The sequence below is a fragment of the Lolium perenne genome, chromosome 7 (genome assembly GCF_019359855.2).
Source record: "Lolium perenne isolate Kyuss_39 chromosome 7, Kyuss_2.0, whole genome shotgun sequence".
Taxonomy (NCBI): domain Eukaryota; kingdom Viridiplantae; phylum Streptophyta; class Magnoliopsida; order Poales; family Poaceae; genus Lolium; species Lolium perenne.
The window spans coordinates 52,903,749-52,919,428 of record NC_067250.2 but is presented as its reverse complement, the minus strand read 5'-3'; positions in this window follow the sequence as shown (position 1 = coordinate 52,919,428).

Here is a 15,680-nt window from a genome sequence, read left to right as displayed (position 1 = left end):
CTGGGCCGTTCGCAGCGACGCAAACATGCCCAAATATGCGTCTCGGATCCGTCGCGCGGACGCTGCGTGGACGCGTAAAGTGTCCGCTCGCGTCTGGCGAACGTTTCATCGGGCCCGCTTGGCAGTGACCCAGCGTCGATGCGTCTTCTCAGCGACACCGCTTCGGCAGTCTGCGGTCGCGTAAAATGGCGATGCCTCGGGTGGCACGCATCATCACCTAACTCTGCGAATGGCGATGCCACGCGTGCAGCGGCCGTCGTGTGCCTTCGATCTATATAAACAGGAGCGTACGCATATCATCTCCTCCCACACTAAACCCTAGCCGCTGTCGCTCAACCTCCTACTGGGTTTTGTATAGAACTAGAACGCATAATTTAATCTCAAGTTTACTGTGCCCTGTGAACGTGGGGGCACTGGATCTATGTCCCTATCTTCTTAATCCCATTCAAAAATGCGTTTGAAATATTTCAGGATTGGTGGGAGATTTTGCCGCCCGACTGAGATTAAATTAAACCACGCGTTCGACAATTCAAACTTGAGACCAAGGCTATGATACCATTTAAGTTCGAACTGATTGAAAAAGGCTATGCAATTAATTTATATAACATCCACAGGAACAACTACCAAGTTGATCCCAACCGCAGATAAATGCATCCACCAACAAAAGTAGGAACGGTGCCTTATTCTAAGGAAACATTTCACAAGACCAATGTACTCACTATGTAGTGTTCATCTCCAATTATCTATGGCATTTTCTAAGTCTTTGGGAGATTATAACGAACTTGATTGGCCTCGTGCAGTAGGGCATCACATGCTTCTAATCTCGATCTCAACATGTCAACTTTTGTTCTTAGCATAGCTGTTGCAACTCGTTCTACTTGGAGTTGTTCCTCCAAAACTTGAGCAGAGAAAGACTTGGACTTGGGCTTCAAAACCCAGCATTTCGCAGGAAAGAGATATCTTTATCTTTCCCATGTTTTGCCATCTCGAATTTCATATTAGCATGACAAGTTTTGAGTTGTGTAAAAAGAAAAGTTATTACAGAGAAAAATGCAGATGGTAGATTTAATGTGTACGAACTACTTTTAATCATACAAGTTGGCATGCCTGACTATAATAAGGACCATCTATCTTGCTAGCAGGCATAATTATTAAGGTATTATTAATGGGCTACCATGTTCGTAGTCTTCGAAGAAACAGCCTTTATTGCATTACGAGCAGAAAACAGTTCACACGTGCGCTCAGATTCAAATTTTCAGCATGCAGCCGATTTATGGTTTAATTGAAGTACACATCAGGATATTATTTCACACAAAATAGAGCAGCCACATGGAACATATCTAATTTTAGTACAACAACAAAATTTGCAATTATTACAGACCACGAAATTTTGAGCAGTAATTAATTACAGCATTGGCATCAAGAAATCCACTTGACTCGAACAACGTAATCAAAGTTTATTTAGACACCTTCAATTCCCAGACACATCACAACTGGCTTTCCATGACAAGTGCATAGGAGATTCTTTAGAACATTTTCTCGTCAAAGTTTGCCTATTTGTCATTTCATGTATCTCTTGGCGTGTGTGGGCAATTATTTCATCGAGATCTCTGTTTTCCCGCCCAAATATATCAACTGCCTCTTGGAGTGCATCCCCCAAATCTCTTTGTGCCGGATTAAGTTGAGCAATAGATACCATGGGCCTATGCGAGCAATATGCACTCTCACTGCTGCTTTGTGAAACATCAATACTTGAGGCATTGGCCCTTGCTTCTGGCTTTGTAGCTTTATTTGAAGCCTGAAATTTAGATAAAACAAGTTACAACATCTATGATGCAATAAAAGACCTCCAATTTCAAGAGCTTCATTGAGCTGATATAACATAGCAAGCAATCCAAAATAGAGCCTCGTACATCTATTTCTTCTGGAACGGTTGGTGTACTGGACTCAGTGGACCAATGAGAGCACGTGCCACGTCATCCTTTGTTGCTCTGTGAAATGACCGCAACACTTGATAAATGGGTTGTCCCTACTGACATTACAACTTTGTTTGCAGGCTGAAACTAAGACAAAACAAGTTAAAATGCAATACAATACACGGCAAACAAACAACACTGTTGACATAATTTTGAAAGAACCATGGGCAGATATAACAAAGAAACCAGTTAAGCCACATGCCTCTTAGAACAAACCAAACTAGATCATGGCGATGATGTATACAATGAACCAAGCAACTAGACATCATGTGCCCAATAACGAAGCCAGGTCACTGCATAGAAGAAATCTAGCAAATAGCCAAATACAGTCAAAACATGTGCATGTTGGATTGGACACAATTAGGAAAATAATGTATGATTGATTTAAGCATGACTCAGATAGTGCCTTCGACAACGTAGAAGGTCAATGCAACAATTAATTGTATGGCTTGTATGAAGTGCCATAACATTTAAATTAAGCATAACGAGGCATTGCTTAATCTGAGAACTGAGTGCTAGCTCAGTGGCAAGGCTTGCGAGTGCACAGCCAGCCCACCCGGGTTCGAGTACCAACGGGACCGAATTAAACAAGAATGAAGCGAGATGTCAGTACATGTAGTGGCAATAGAAATGCAAAATCCATAACAGGGCCAATGACAACATTCACTTGCCAACAAAATCTAAGGCTTTAGCTTTCATATACCCTCAAAATTTAAAATAGTGTAATCCCCCGAAAGGGTATCATGGTATCATTTAATCTCAGCCATCTCACCCCTAATACCAAACATGTATCATTTAATCTCAGCCATTCTTTTGTTTTACTCAAGAAAACATTTTTGTTTTGGGAGTTTATAGAAGCACAAGCCATCGTCTACATGTTGGCACTGTGTTATGAAAAATATCATCTTCATCGTACATGGTTATGTGAAGATATTGATATATAATTCTGTGCTAGGAAAACAAATAGCAATTACTATGTTACAAGAACCATCTTCAAGCTCGAAGATACGAAGTTCATTGGTTCACCAACCAAGGCTGATAAAATATTATATATTAATTTAGTACTAATATTTCGTATTTACTCATATTAAGGTCTATCTTTTTTCCCCATGACAAACCAGTTTTGATATAAAATCTAACGGTGGCCATGTGTGGGTCACATAAAAAGTATTGAGGTAGTAAATTTATACATAGATATTGGTTAATGTATTTTAAATTTCAAAAAATATGGTAGAAATATATAAATTAGATAGTCTTGCCGTGCAATATGCATGCCGCAAAAGGTAAGATAGATCCTTAAAAATTCTCGACTCTAATCACAAAAATATACATAATCCTAATGGGGTGTCCATGAAAAAGTTTTGTCACTTTCGTATTAGGGTATACTTCTATTTCATACTGACTAAAAAACTTAATTGTAATGAACTCACATATTACTCCTTCCATTACTTCTTTTAGGGTGTATTAGTTTTTCAAAAGCCAAACTTTAGGCTTTGTGACTAATTTTAGCAAAAAATAATAATTATCAACATCAAATAAAATATGGAAATATATTTTAAAATTATATATGTCGTGACGTGCAAAGCACGTGCTACTTACTAGTAGATTACTAGAAAATGAATGAAGCAATTGAACATGGAGCGTATTATATAAACAGCCAGATCATTTGAATATGGATATACCACATCATGTCAATGGGACTCAGAAAAACAAAGCTAGACATTTAAACAAGTAATATAACTATTTTTTTCACAATGTTTCAAGTAGAATAGGAAGCTAGGTTAGGAATAAAGCAATCATGTTTCAAGTAGAATAGGAAGCTAGGTTAGGAATAAAGCAATCATGTTTCAAGTAGAATAGGGAGCTAGGTTAGGAGTAAAGCAATAAAAAAACACGAAGTGCATCATTTCAGCTAGGATCATTTCTATCAGACTTCATGCACTAGCCATGGAACAACAGGCAAACTCAATGAAGCAACAGGCAAAAAATTAACATAATAGAATTTTAGGACTTGTTTAACATAGCCAAATCATGTAACTTATACCTGTGCATGCCGGATGCCGATGGGTCAAAGGCAGTGTGCAATGTTCCATATGGTCATTGTTTATATTTTATTAGATTCCATTAGGCAACTTAGGTAGTGCAACATACAGAAAATGATGCAATTGAACTACGCACAGGAGGTAAATTAACATTCCAAAAAAACAGGGAACTTACGTGAGCTTTTTTTTTGAGTCACACGGACCTCATCAGGTACTTGGGCAGAAGAACCTGGTGCCACACTGTTTCTCCTCTGCATGAAGGAGAGGCCAATTGTAAACAGAAACAGGATCCAAGATATAGAAGTTTGCATTAAGCAATATACAAAAAACAGCAGGTACTTACATGATTATAGGCGAGCTTTACTCTACGTTTCGAGTGTAAGATGTGCCTGCTGCACGTGTAATAACAACAAACGATTCTGACTCAAGGATTTGCTATAATTAAATTGACACCAAACAGTAGTAGAAGCATTATGACGTGCATAAACATGTAATACAGGATCGCAGAAAGATATCAAACATGATGTAACTAGAGCAGTAGCCTACGGCCAAATAGTGAGAAATTGTAATCGTGTCAATGGTGGACTTGTATAGCCTACCCCAACTTGTTTGGGAATAAAGGCTTTGTTGTAGTTATTGTTGTTGTCAATCGTGGACATGTAGAGCATTCAACGGCTCATGATTGGTGGCTCATATTTTGTAGAGTTTCAGCGAATGGGTGGGTTAGGTCACTCAGACCACCACACTCTGTATTTATATCATCTGAGTTAGGGTTACAATACCACTGGACATGGGCCTCTATGGGCCTCACACTGGATACAATATTACTACAGCGCTACTACTAAACTCACTCATGGTCCAACACACCCCCTCAAGATGATCATGGGTAAACAACCATGAACATCTTGCAACAACATGACATATATGACAACTACGAGTAATGAACTTTCAGCATAACTCCTAGGATACATGACAGCATTGCACTTTCCATCATCTTGTCATCTCGATTCATCTCTTCATCAGCAGCGAAGACATCCAGCTTCAACCATCTGGGATACGCACAACTCCTAACCATACACATCCTCAACAACCCCGGCTGCCTCACCACACAAGTTCCGCAGAACCATCCACACTCGCCTTAATGTCGTCAGCCTCTCTTCTCCACTCTGCCCAGCCACTGACCTCTTCCGTCTCTCCCACAAACCCCCAGCCAACTCCTGCCTCAACCATCCACTCCTCAAGCACCCATGCCTATCCCCCGGTTAGGCCTCAACCAGTCTCACCTTAGGCACGCATGCCTTTCCCCTGGACATATCCACAACCATCACCATCACCACTAAACCGCAGCCTCATCAACTCCATCACGACTCAACCGCAGCCTCATCAACTCCATCACAACATATCCTCACAGCCTCACATCTCCATTTTCTCCTCACTTCCACTCGGATGGCGCCTCGTCTGCGCGCCCTGGCCAACCTGGCAGACCGCACCTGGCCACATCGACCGGCTCGCGCTGGTCAACGTCCAGCACCAACCTCCGGCTCCACCCTGCGCTCAAAGGCTCGGCCCACTCCGCACGCCTCCAACATCTCCCCCTCGCACGGATCCAGATCTCTCTGCCACGGATTCACTTCCTCTTCTCTCCTTTCTAAACCAAAACGATCTTGACCCTCTTCTTTGTCCCCGCGCGAGCAGCCGCCGATCTCACACAACTCACATCGCTGTGTGTGATAGCCGCAACCCACGCACATGGGCGGATCTAGAGGGTGGCCAGGGTGGTCCATGGACCACCCTGGAATTTCAGTTCTGCCCATATAGCATATATCGTAAATAAAAAGCCCATGTTGTTGTGTTCGACCCGAGCGACCACCACGATCGCGATCCTTTCGTCCCGCATGTCCGTCTCGGACCCTCGCCGGTCACTCCACCCTCCAGCCGCCGCCAGAACGCCACCTTCCGGCCACCGATCTTCCTCCCCCCTAAGCCCCCAGGTCCCCGTCACCGTCAGTATCGCCCCGCCCCGCGCCTCCCCTTCCCTTCCCCCAAACCCTAGCGACATACAAGGAGGCCGAAGGCGGACCAATGGGCTTCCAGCGTGGCAGAGCCTTCGTCCTGCACGTCTCCGGCAACGTGAGAAGGCCAGCAGCAGCTCAATTCGCAATCTGGACTACGTAATTCAACTCAAAATTGTATAAAAGATACAACTTATTTGCAAGTTACAACTAATTGATTGTTTAGGAATTAGGATTGATGTCCAATGAATTGTAGCCAATGACTAAAATATGTTGAACAATTTTTGTTGTACTATTTTATAAGAATGAAGAGGGCAAGAGACATGGCATCGACGCCCATGATTGTGTCTCTTCTTTTGGATTGTTGATCAAATTATTAAAGTGCATTTTATGTAATGAGTGAAGTCGAGAACAAGTTGAGAATTAAGATGGGTGATCGTTTTTATATGATTATCTAGTCACATACATTAAGTAGATACTTTCTCCAAAGTGGATGAAGAAAAGATATAATTGACATTTTCATGGCCATGAAAAGGCCTAAGCCCCATAAAAGTAGTATTCCCTGAGCTTTTGAAGGTATGTTGACCTATTTTATATAAAATTCAAATTTAACCTTGAATTATTATATATTTGTAAGAACATGGTGTTGGTGTTAAATTATATGCTAGTATGTTGACATTTTCCTATTTGTGTTTAAAAAATTTATGAAGATGGACCACCCTGCTTCAAAATCCTAGATCCGCCACTGCCCACGCAGAGCACCTGATGCGGCCTCCCGCCGCCTGGATTTCTACATCTCAACGGTGGTTTTTGTGGTCAAAGGAAGAACTTGTATGGTACTGTTTGGGGCGGCTAGCACTAGCAGGAAGGAAACCTAGGCTCTGATACCATGTAGAGTTTCAGCAAATGGGTGGGTTAGGTCACGGAAAAAAATACTTATGCGTCGTGTTTAAATCTAAAGGATGAGGTGGTTACCAACGAAAGCACTTGTAAGTTAAAAATATACTAGCACGAATTCAGAAATACAATCGGTGCAATACTCCTAACAGAACAAAACGCGCAGGGATGTCTGGTTACCTATTTCTGGGCGGCGTTTAGACGTGTTCCGCGTTCTTACGGGTGACGTGGAGGTCGGCGAGGGGACTGCTGTTGCGGTGGGTGCCGGGGAAGCAGATCTTGGGGGGTCGGAGAAGGACATGCTGGGCAGTCGATGAAGTGTTCAGCGCGCCGGCCGAAGTAGAAGGTCGGTGAAGCAGATGATGTGCAGTGCACGGGGACGTCGGTGTCGGCGAAGCTGGTCAGGTGCGGTGGTCGATAGAGTCGGTGAACGAGATACAGTGCGGTGGACGCCGGAGTAGGTGCGGATCAAGCGGATAGGGTAGCCTCGAGGTTTGAAGCCGTGGCAGCTTGAACGGCGAAGTGCGGCGGTGATTTTCCGGTGCGGCGGCCGTGAAGGTGGGAGGTAGGTAAGAGGAGCGGTTTCTCTGAGGGCTTGCGGGCGAAACTAGGGCGAAGCTGGGCGATAGAGGAGAAAAAGGGAATTTCGCAGTCCTTCTTTTGAGGGAAAAAAATATTCGCAGATCTGAAACTTTGCGGCGCGAGATATTTGGGCGTTGGCGGGAAATTTTACCGCTCGATGAGATTAAATTTTGTCTGCAGTAGGTAATAATAATAAAAAAATAGTAGGCCCTACTAGTAGTACTGTAAGTCTGTTCAGGAATCCAAGGGGGTCGAGGTAGAGGAATCCGGACACAGATCAGGTGACATGCACCTTTTGCATGTCACCGTGTGACATGCGGTCTAAATTCAAATTTAAACATTGCGAAAAAATCTGAAAAAAATCATGCATGTTCACAGCACATATTAAGATAACCCCTAAAAATTTCAGATCAAAATTCGAAACATACACCGAGAAACAAAAAAGAGAAACTCAGATGTGAATAGTCTACAGAGAAACTCAGATTTGAATTCGGGAACTATTCATGACAGATTTCTCTTTTTTGTTTCTCGATGTATGTTTCGAATTTTGATCTGAAATTTTTAGGGGTTATCTGAATATGTGCTATGAACATGCATGAATTTTTTTTTAGATTTTTTCGCAATGTTTAAATTTGGATTTAGGCCGCATGTCACACGGTGACATGCAAAAGGTGCATGTCACCTGATCTGTATCCGAGGAATCCATTATGTGAATCCACATTTCAAAGTGTCCAAAAATTCTAAACTAAAATTTTACATGTATATCTAGACATTTTATGTTGGTACATAAGTTTTTTTTAAAAAAATATGTGGCTCCTGTAAAAAAGATAAATTTTGATGCTGTAACACGACTACGTACGCATGCAGTTTTTGCCTTTTTTGTACACACCACACAAAATGTTGTTTTTCCACGAAAACTTATGAACGAACATAGGATGTCACAATGTATACCAAAAAAATTATGTCAGATTTTTTTAACATTTATATAATTGTTTTTTATTATTTTCAATAATGGGTGCATATGCACGCGTGTGCCAAAACGCCACCTCCACGGGCTAGGAGTTTCTAAACTTCTTATGGCACATCAAATAAAATGTTGTTCAATCAATAATAATAATGTGCTTTTGATTGTTACGCCCTTCGATCATTAATAAAGTCCACATCGGTTTCGTGTCAAACTTTGACTCGAGATTTAGGTACCCACATGATAGTGCTAGTATCATAGCTAGTATCATACACATTGGTCCCACAAAACTGCTGATGTGGCAGCTAATTAAGTAGGAGAGAGGAGATTAGTGTAACATAGGTAGATATTGTATCATAGCGCAAACAACGAGATACATGCTTAGGGTTAGGGGTAGATACATGATTTTTCTGGTTTGAATATGTCTAGACCTTATTTATCAACTTAATTGAATGCTTACTATATAACATAAGAATACCTTATTTTTATTTTAATTTTTAATTTTTATACGGATTTGAATCTTGGTCAAATCCTAGGTTTCACCAAGATTCGAATAAGTTTAAAACATGAATATGAAAAAGTAAGCATGCATGTATGCTTCTTAATTAATCACTTCAAAATGAAGCTCTTGGGAGGGTTTTTGAAATTTCCATGTTTGAAACCAAAAACCACATATCATCATGCTTGACTTCATGAGACAGAGTTTAGGGTTAGGGGGTAGATACAAGATTTCTCTGGTTTGAATATGTCTAGACCTTGTATATCAACTTAATTGAATGCTTACTATATGACATAAGAAGACTATGTTCCTTGGTTTTTCATATTTTTTTAAAAAAATTATGCCCATTTGAATCTTGGTCAAATCCTAGGTTTGACCATGATTTAAACAAGTTTAAAACATGAATATTAAAAATGAAGCATCTATCCTTCTTAGTGCCTTCAAAATGAAGCTTTTGGGAAGGTTTTTGAAATTTCCATCTTTGAAATCAAAAACCACATATCTTCATATGCTTGACTTCATGAGACAGAGATTAGGGTTAGGGGGTAGATACATGATTTTTCTGGTTTGAATATGTCTAGACCTTATTTATCAACTTAATTGAATGCTTACTATATAACATAAGAAGACATTTTTTTTAAATTTGTATACCATTTGAATCTTGGTCAAATCTTAGGTTTCACCAAGATTTGAATAAGTTTAAAACATGAATATGAAAAAGTAAGCATGCATGTATGTTTCTTAATTAATCACTTCAAAATGAAGCTCTTGGGAGGGTTTTTGAAATTTCCATGCTTGAAACCAAAAACCACATATCTTCATGCTTGACTTCATGAGACAGAGTTTAGGGTTAGGGGGTAGATACATGATTTCTCTGGTTTGAATATATCTAGACCTTTTTTATCAACTTAATTGAATGCTTACTATATGAAAAATTAAGCATATATCCTTCTTAGTCACTCCAAAATGTAGCTCTTGGGAGGGTTTTTGAAATTTCCATGTTTGAAACCAAAAACCACTTCTCTTCATGCATGCTTGACTTCATAAGATAGAGTTTAGGGTTAGGGGTAGATACATGATTTTCCTGGTTTGAATATGTCTAGACCTTGTTTATCAACTTAATTGAATGCTTACTATATAACATAAGAAGACCTTGTTTTTTTGAATTTTTATACCCATTTGAATCTTGGTCAAATCCTTGGTTTCACCAAGATTTGAATAAGTTTAAAACATGAATATGAAAAAGTAAGCATGTATGCTTCTTAGTCACTTTAAAATGAAGCTCTTGGGAGGGTTTTTGAAATTTCCATGTTCGAAACCAAAAACCACATATCTTCATGCTTGACTTCATGAAACAGAGTTTAGGGTTAGGTGGTAGATACATGATTTTTCTTGTTTGAATATGTCTAGACCTTGTTTATCATCTTAATTGAATGCTTACTATATGACATAAGAAGACCTTGGTTTTTCATTTTTTTGATTTTTTTTGAATTTTTAGGCCCATTTGAATCTTGGTCAAATCCTAGGTTTGACCAAGATTTGAACAAGTTTAAATCATGAATATGAAAAATTAACCATCTATCCTTCTTAGTCACTCCAAAATTTAGCTCTTGGGAGGGTTTTTTAAATGTCCATGTTTGAAACCAAAAACCAATTCTCTTAATGCATACTTGACTTCATAAGACAGATTTAGGGTTAGGGGTAGATATATACATGATTTTTTCTGGTTTGAATATGTCTAGACCATGTTTATCAACTTGAATGCTCATGCATTTAAATATGATATAAAAAGTCTATGTGCGTTTTTTATTTTTTTATACCCATTTGAATCTTGGTCAAATCCTAGTTTTGCCCAGGATTTAAACAAGTTTAAAACATGAAAATGAAAAGGCAAGCTTGTATCCTTCTTGGTCACTCTAAAATGAAGCTTTTGGGAGCTTTTCTGGTTTGAATATGTCTAGACCTTGTTTATCAACTTCAATTCTTAATATATGACATAAGAAGACTATGTGCTTTGGTTTTTCATTTTTCTGATTTTTTCTGAATGTTTATGCCCATTTGAATCTAAAGGTGAGAGAACACGTTAACGGTTATTCTAACAAAGATCATGCTTGTCTACATAAGACAGAGTTTGGGGTTAGGGGTAGCTTGTTGATACATGATTTTTCTGGTTTGAATACGTCTAGACCTTGTTTATCAACTTTAATGCTTACTATATGACATAAGAAGACTATGTGCTTTGGTTTTTCATTTTTCTAATTTTTTTATTTTTGATGCCCATTTGAATCTTGGCCAGATCCTAGGTTTGACCAAGATTTAAACAAGTTTAAAACATGAAAATGAAAAGGGAAGCATTTATCCTTCTTAGTCACTCTAAATGAAGTTTTTGGGAGGTTTTTGAAATTTCCATGTTTGAAACCCAAAACCACTTCTCTTCATGCTTGACTTCATAAGACATAGTTTAGGGTTAGGGGTAGATACATGATTTGTATGGTTTGAGTATGTATAGACCTTGTTTATCAACTTGAATGCTTACTATATGACATAAGAAAACTACGTATGTGCTTTGGTTTTTCATTTTTCTGTTTTTTTTTGAATTTTCCGCCCATTTGAATCTCTGTCAAATCCTAGGTTGGACCAAGATTTAAACAAGTTTAACACGTGAAAACGAAAAGGTAAGCATGGATCATTCTTAGTCACCCCAAAATGTACCAATTGATAGATGTGTTAACTTTGCTTCATGGAAAAAATAATGTCATGTAAATGAGTTAACTTGGATTTCCTACCCTTGAATCCATAGGAAACTTTGTTCTAATGCACTATAATAATCAACCGAGTTTTTACACCAACAGGTCTGTCACTTACGTGTGGTGCTCATGCGTGAGGTCCCACACTTCAGTGAGCACAAGTCACGTGCAATAGGTACGCAAACTCCCAGCCATTTTCTTTGTCAAGAGAAGACGCATCAGGATGCGTATGTTGAATATATAAGCAAATATCCATATGAAATAATCCGTACAAGTAATTGATAAATCATGACTACGAAAACAACAAATAAACTAATCGTGCAGGCTAGTAAGGTAGATGAATAGATCACATCTAAACAAGATAAACCGATCGCATCTACCACAAAAACTAGAACAAGGAACTCTAACAGAAACTGAAAGAGAAACGACAAGATCACATACTTCACAGCAGCATCGTTGTCGCCCATGTTGAGGTTGTCGAAGAAGTCGTTGAGGTCCGGGAAGAAGTTGTCGGTGTGGAGGAACTCGTCGTCCGATGACGACGTCGTGATGCCAGCAGTCGCGCCTAAGCGCTCCCCAAAAACCTGATTGCCCCTCACCCGTACAGGTTCACGAGAGGCAGGGTTCCGGAGGACTACTGCCCGGCAGTCGGTGCACGCCAACGGACGGGATGAGGAAGACGAAGGCGGCGGCGCAATCAACTGGAAACGGGTAGTCGCATATGCGTCAAGATGCAGACTAGGGTTGGCGCCCGCGCTTATATAGTGCGGTTCGGGAAGGTCGTGGGACGCAGCCCACGTCCGAGTCGGCACAGCCACGATCCAGAAAAACTGGAAGGCAAAACGGCTGAGTAACGCATCCGTTAATGACTCGAAATTGATTACAAAATTAATTTCCCAAACAGCAAAAAGATAAGCTCGGCTCGGCGAGATTCCCGCAACCCGCGGCGCGTCGTGACGTGTCGTGACGAGGCGAGGCGTGGCGAGGCGGCGGAGGGGGAGGAGTGCGCGAGGGCTCTCTCTCTTCTCACTCACTTACTAGGACTAGAACAGCCCACCTTATATACCACTCCAACTCTCTCCCAACTAGCAATGTGGGACTAAACTTTAGCCCCCACTAGTGCTGCCACTGATTATTGGAATGGGCCATGTGAGTTTCAGAATTTGATAATGGGCCATGGGCCAAAGGCCAAATGCCCAAAATTCCAGCAATCCCCCACAAACTCTCATTGGCACATCTCATCAGTAAGTTTCCAGAACATTGTTTTATATACCGGTATGTCGTGGAGACTATTAAGTTGAACTTCCACTTAAAGCTTCATATTACACTAGATTGCAACTTGGATAGTGGACTATGCCTTGAACTACAAGTTTTCTGCATACTAGCTTCATACAAAGCCTAGACCGATAATAGGCTGCCGCGAGGCTTCCTCGCGGTTTGGAGCTTATACGTCATACTCCAGGGCCTTTCATGAGTTTACTAGAGAGCACCCAACTCTCATAGATTGCGACGTTTAACAATCAGACTCATATAGGTGTGTTCTTCAAAAGATGTTCTGCAGGACAACATCTCTGCTAAAATAAGCCACTTAGAACACATTAAGATAATTATCAACCTGACATGCAGATTAGGAGAGTATTGCATCTTACGGAGTGGTAAAATTGCTATAGGGATATATACTCTCCTCTCAACTGACCAACAGCTTGTCTCCCAGCTCTAATTCACGGGATCTCCGATCACATAGAGTGGGTTACCACCGTGGGCAGCTCATAGTGTGGGTCTCATACCCCTCCCTCGATGCATTTTCTATCACATTTCGTGATAGTCCCTTTGTGAAGGGGTCTGCCAGGTTTCTAGACGTATGGATATAATCCAACGCTATAACTCCGGAGTTTCTCATTTTCCTGACAGTTTTCAGTCTCCTCTTCACATGCCTTGATGACTTCATATTATCCTTAGAACTGTTTACTTTGACGATCACAGTTTGATTATCACAGTTCATAGGAATAGCGGGTATTGGTTTCTCAACCACAGGTAAGTCCATCAAAAGCTCACGAAGCCACTCTGCTTCAACACTGGCTGTGTCTAATGCTGTAAGTTCTGCTTCCATAGTTGACCTCGTAATGATGGTCTGCTTGCAAGACTTCCAGGAAACAGCGCCACCTCCAAGTGTAAACAAATAACCACTTGTGGCTTTAGTCTCATCAGCATCAGATATCCAATTTGCATCACTATAACCCTCAAGTACCCTTGGATATCCAGTATAGTGAATGCCATAACTCGCAGTGCCTTTCAAATAGCGCAAAACTCTCTCAAGAGCATGCCAATGAACATCTCCAGGTCTAGACACAAAACGGCTGAGTTTACTTACAGCAAAGGAGATGTCAGGCCTCGTGGCGCTGGCTAAATACATGAGCGAGCCAATGATCTGCGAATATCGCAATTGATCTCTAGCGACTCTTTTATTCTTACGAATTATCACACTAGGATCATAAGGCGTTGGAGAAGATTTGCAGTCGCTATACCCGAAGCGACTCAAGATCTTTTCCACATAGTGGGACTGAAGCAATGTAATCCCACCATCGTCATCCTTCAGCAGCTTGATGTTTAAGATCACATCAGCTACTCCCAAGTCCTTCATCTCAAAACAACGAGATAGGAACTCCGTGACCTCCTTAATCACAGTAAGGCTGGTCCCGAATATCAATATGTCATCGACATAGAGACAAAGAATAACTCCCTCGCCCCCACCATGGCGATAGTATACACACTTGTTAGCTTCGTTTACAACAAAGCCTTCAGCGGTTAAAGTTCTTTCAAACTTCTCATGCCACTGCTTAGGTGCTTGCTTAAGCCCATACAAAGACTTCAGTAATTTACACACCTTTCCTTCTTGACCATCTACTACAAATCCATCAGGCTGCTCCATATAAATTTCCTCTTCAAGCTCTCCATTTAGGAAAGCAGTCTTAACATCCATTTGATGAACGAGAAGACCATGTGAGGCAGCCAAGGAAAGTAGTACTCGAATAGTGGTCAATCGAGCTACAGGTGAGTATGTATCAAAGAAGTCTTCGCCTTCTTTCTGAGTATAACCCCTGGCCACAAGTCGTGCCTTGTACTTTTCAATAGTACCATCGGGCCTAAGCTTTTTCTTGAACACCCACTTGCATCCTACAGGTTTGCACCCATAAGGACGACCAGTAACCTCCCAAGTTCCATTAGCTAAGATGGAATCCATCTCACTACGGACAGCTTCCTTCTAGTAGTCAGCATCCTGAGACGCATAGGCTTCTGAAATAGAAGTGGGAGTATCATCCACGAGGTACACAATGAAATCATGTCCAAAAGACTTTGCAGTCCTCTGTCTCTTGCTCCTTCTGGGAGCTTCATTGTCATCCTCCACAGGATTATCAAAGTGTTCTATAGCCATGGTAGGTTCAGGAAATAATTCCTGAGTAGATGAACTGGGCATCTCCTGAATTGATGAGCTAGACGTTTCCTTCATAGGAAAGATGTCCTCAAAGAAAGTCGCATCATTCGACTCCATAATTGTACCAACATGCATGTCGGATACCTCAGATTTTACTATCAAAAAATCTGTAGCCAATGCTATGAAAAGCATATCCCAGAAGAACACAATCCACGGTTTTTGGTCCAAGCTTGCGCTTCTTGGGTATTGGCACATTTACTTTCGTCATACAGCCCCAAGTTCGCAGGTAAGAGAGTTTCAACCTTTTCCTTTCCCATTCCTCAAACGGGGTAATGGTTTTGTTCTTTGTGGGGACACGGTTTAGGACATGACATGCAGTCAATATCGCCTCCCCCCACCATGCCTTGGATAGACCCGATGTATCTAACATGGCGTTAACCAAATCAGTTAGAGTACGGTTCTTTCTTTCGGCCACCCCATTTGACTGAGGTGAGTAGGGAGGCGTCCTCTCATGGATAATACCATGTT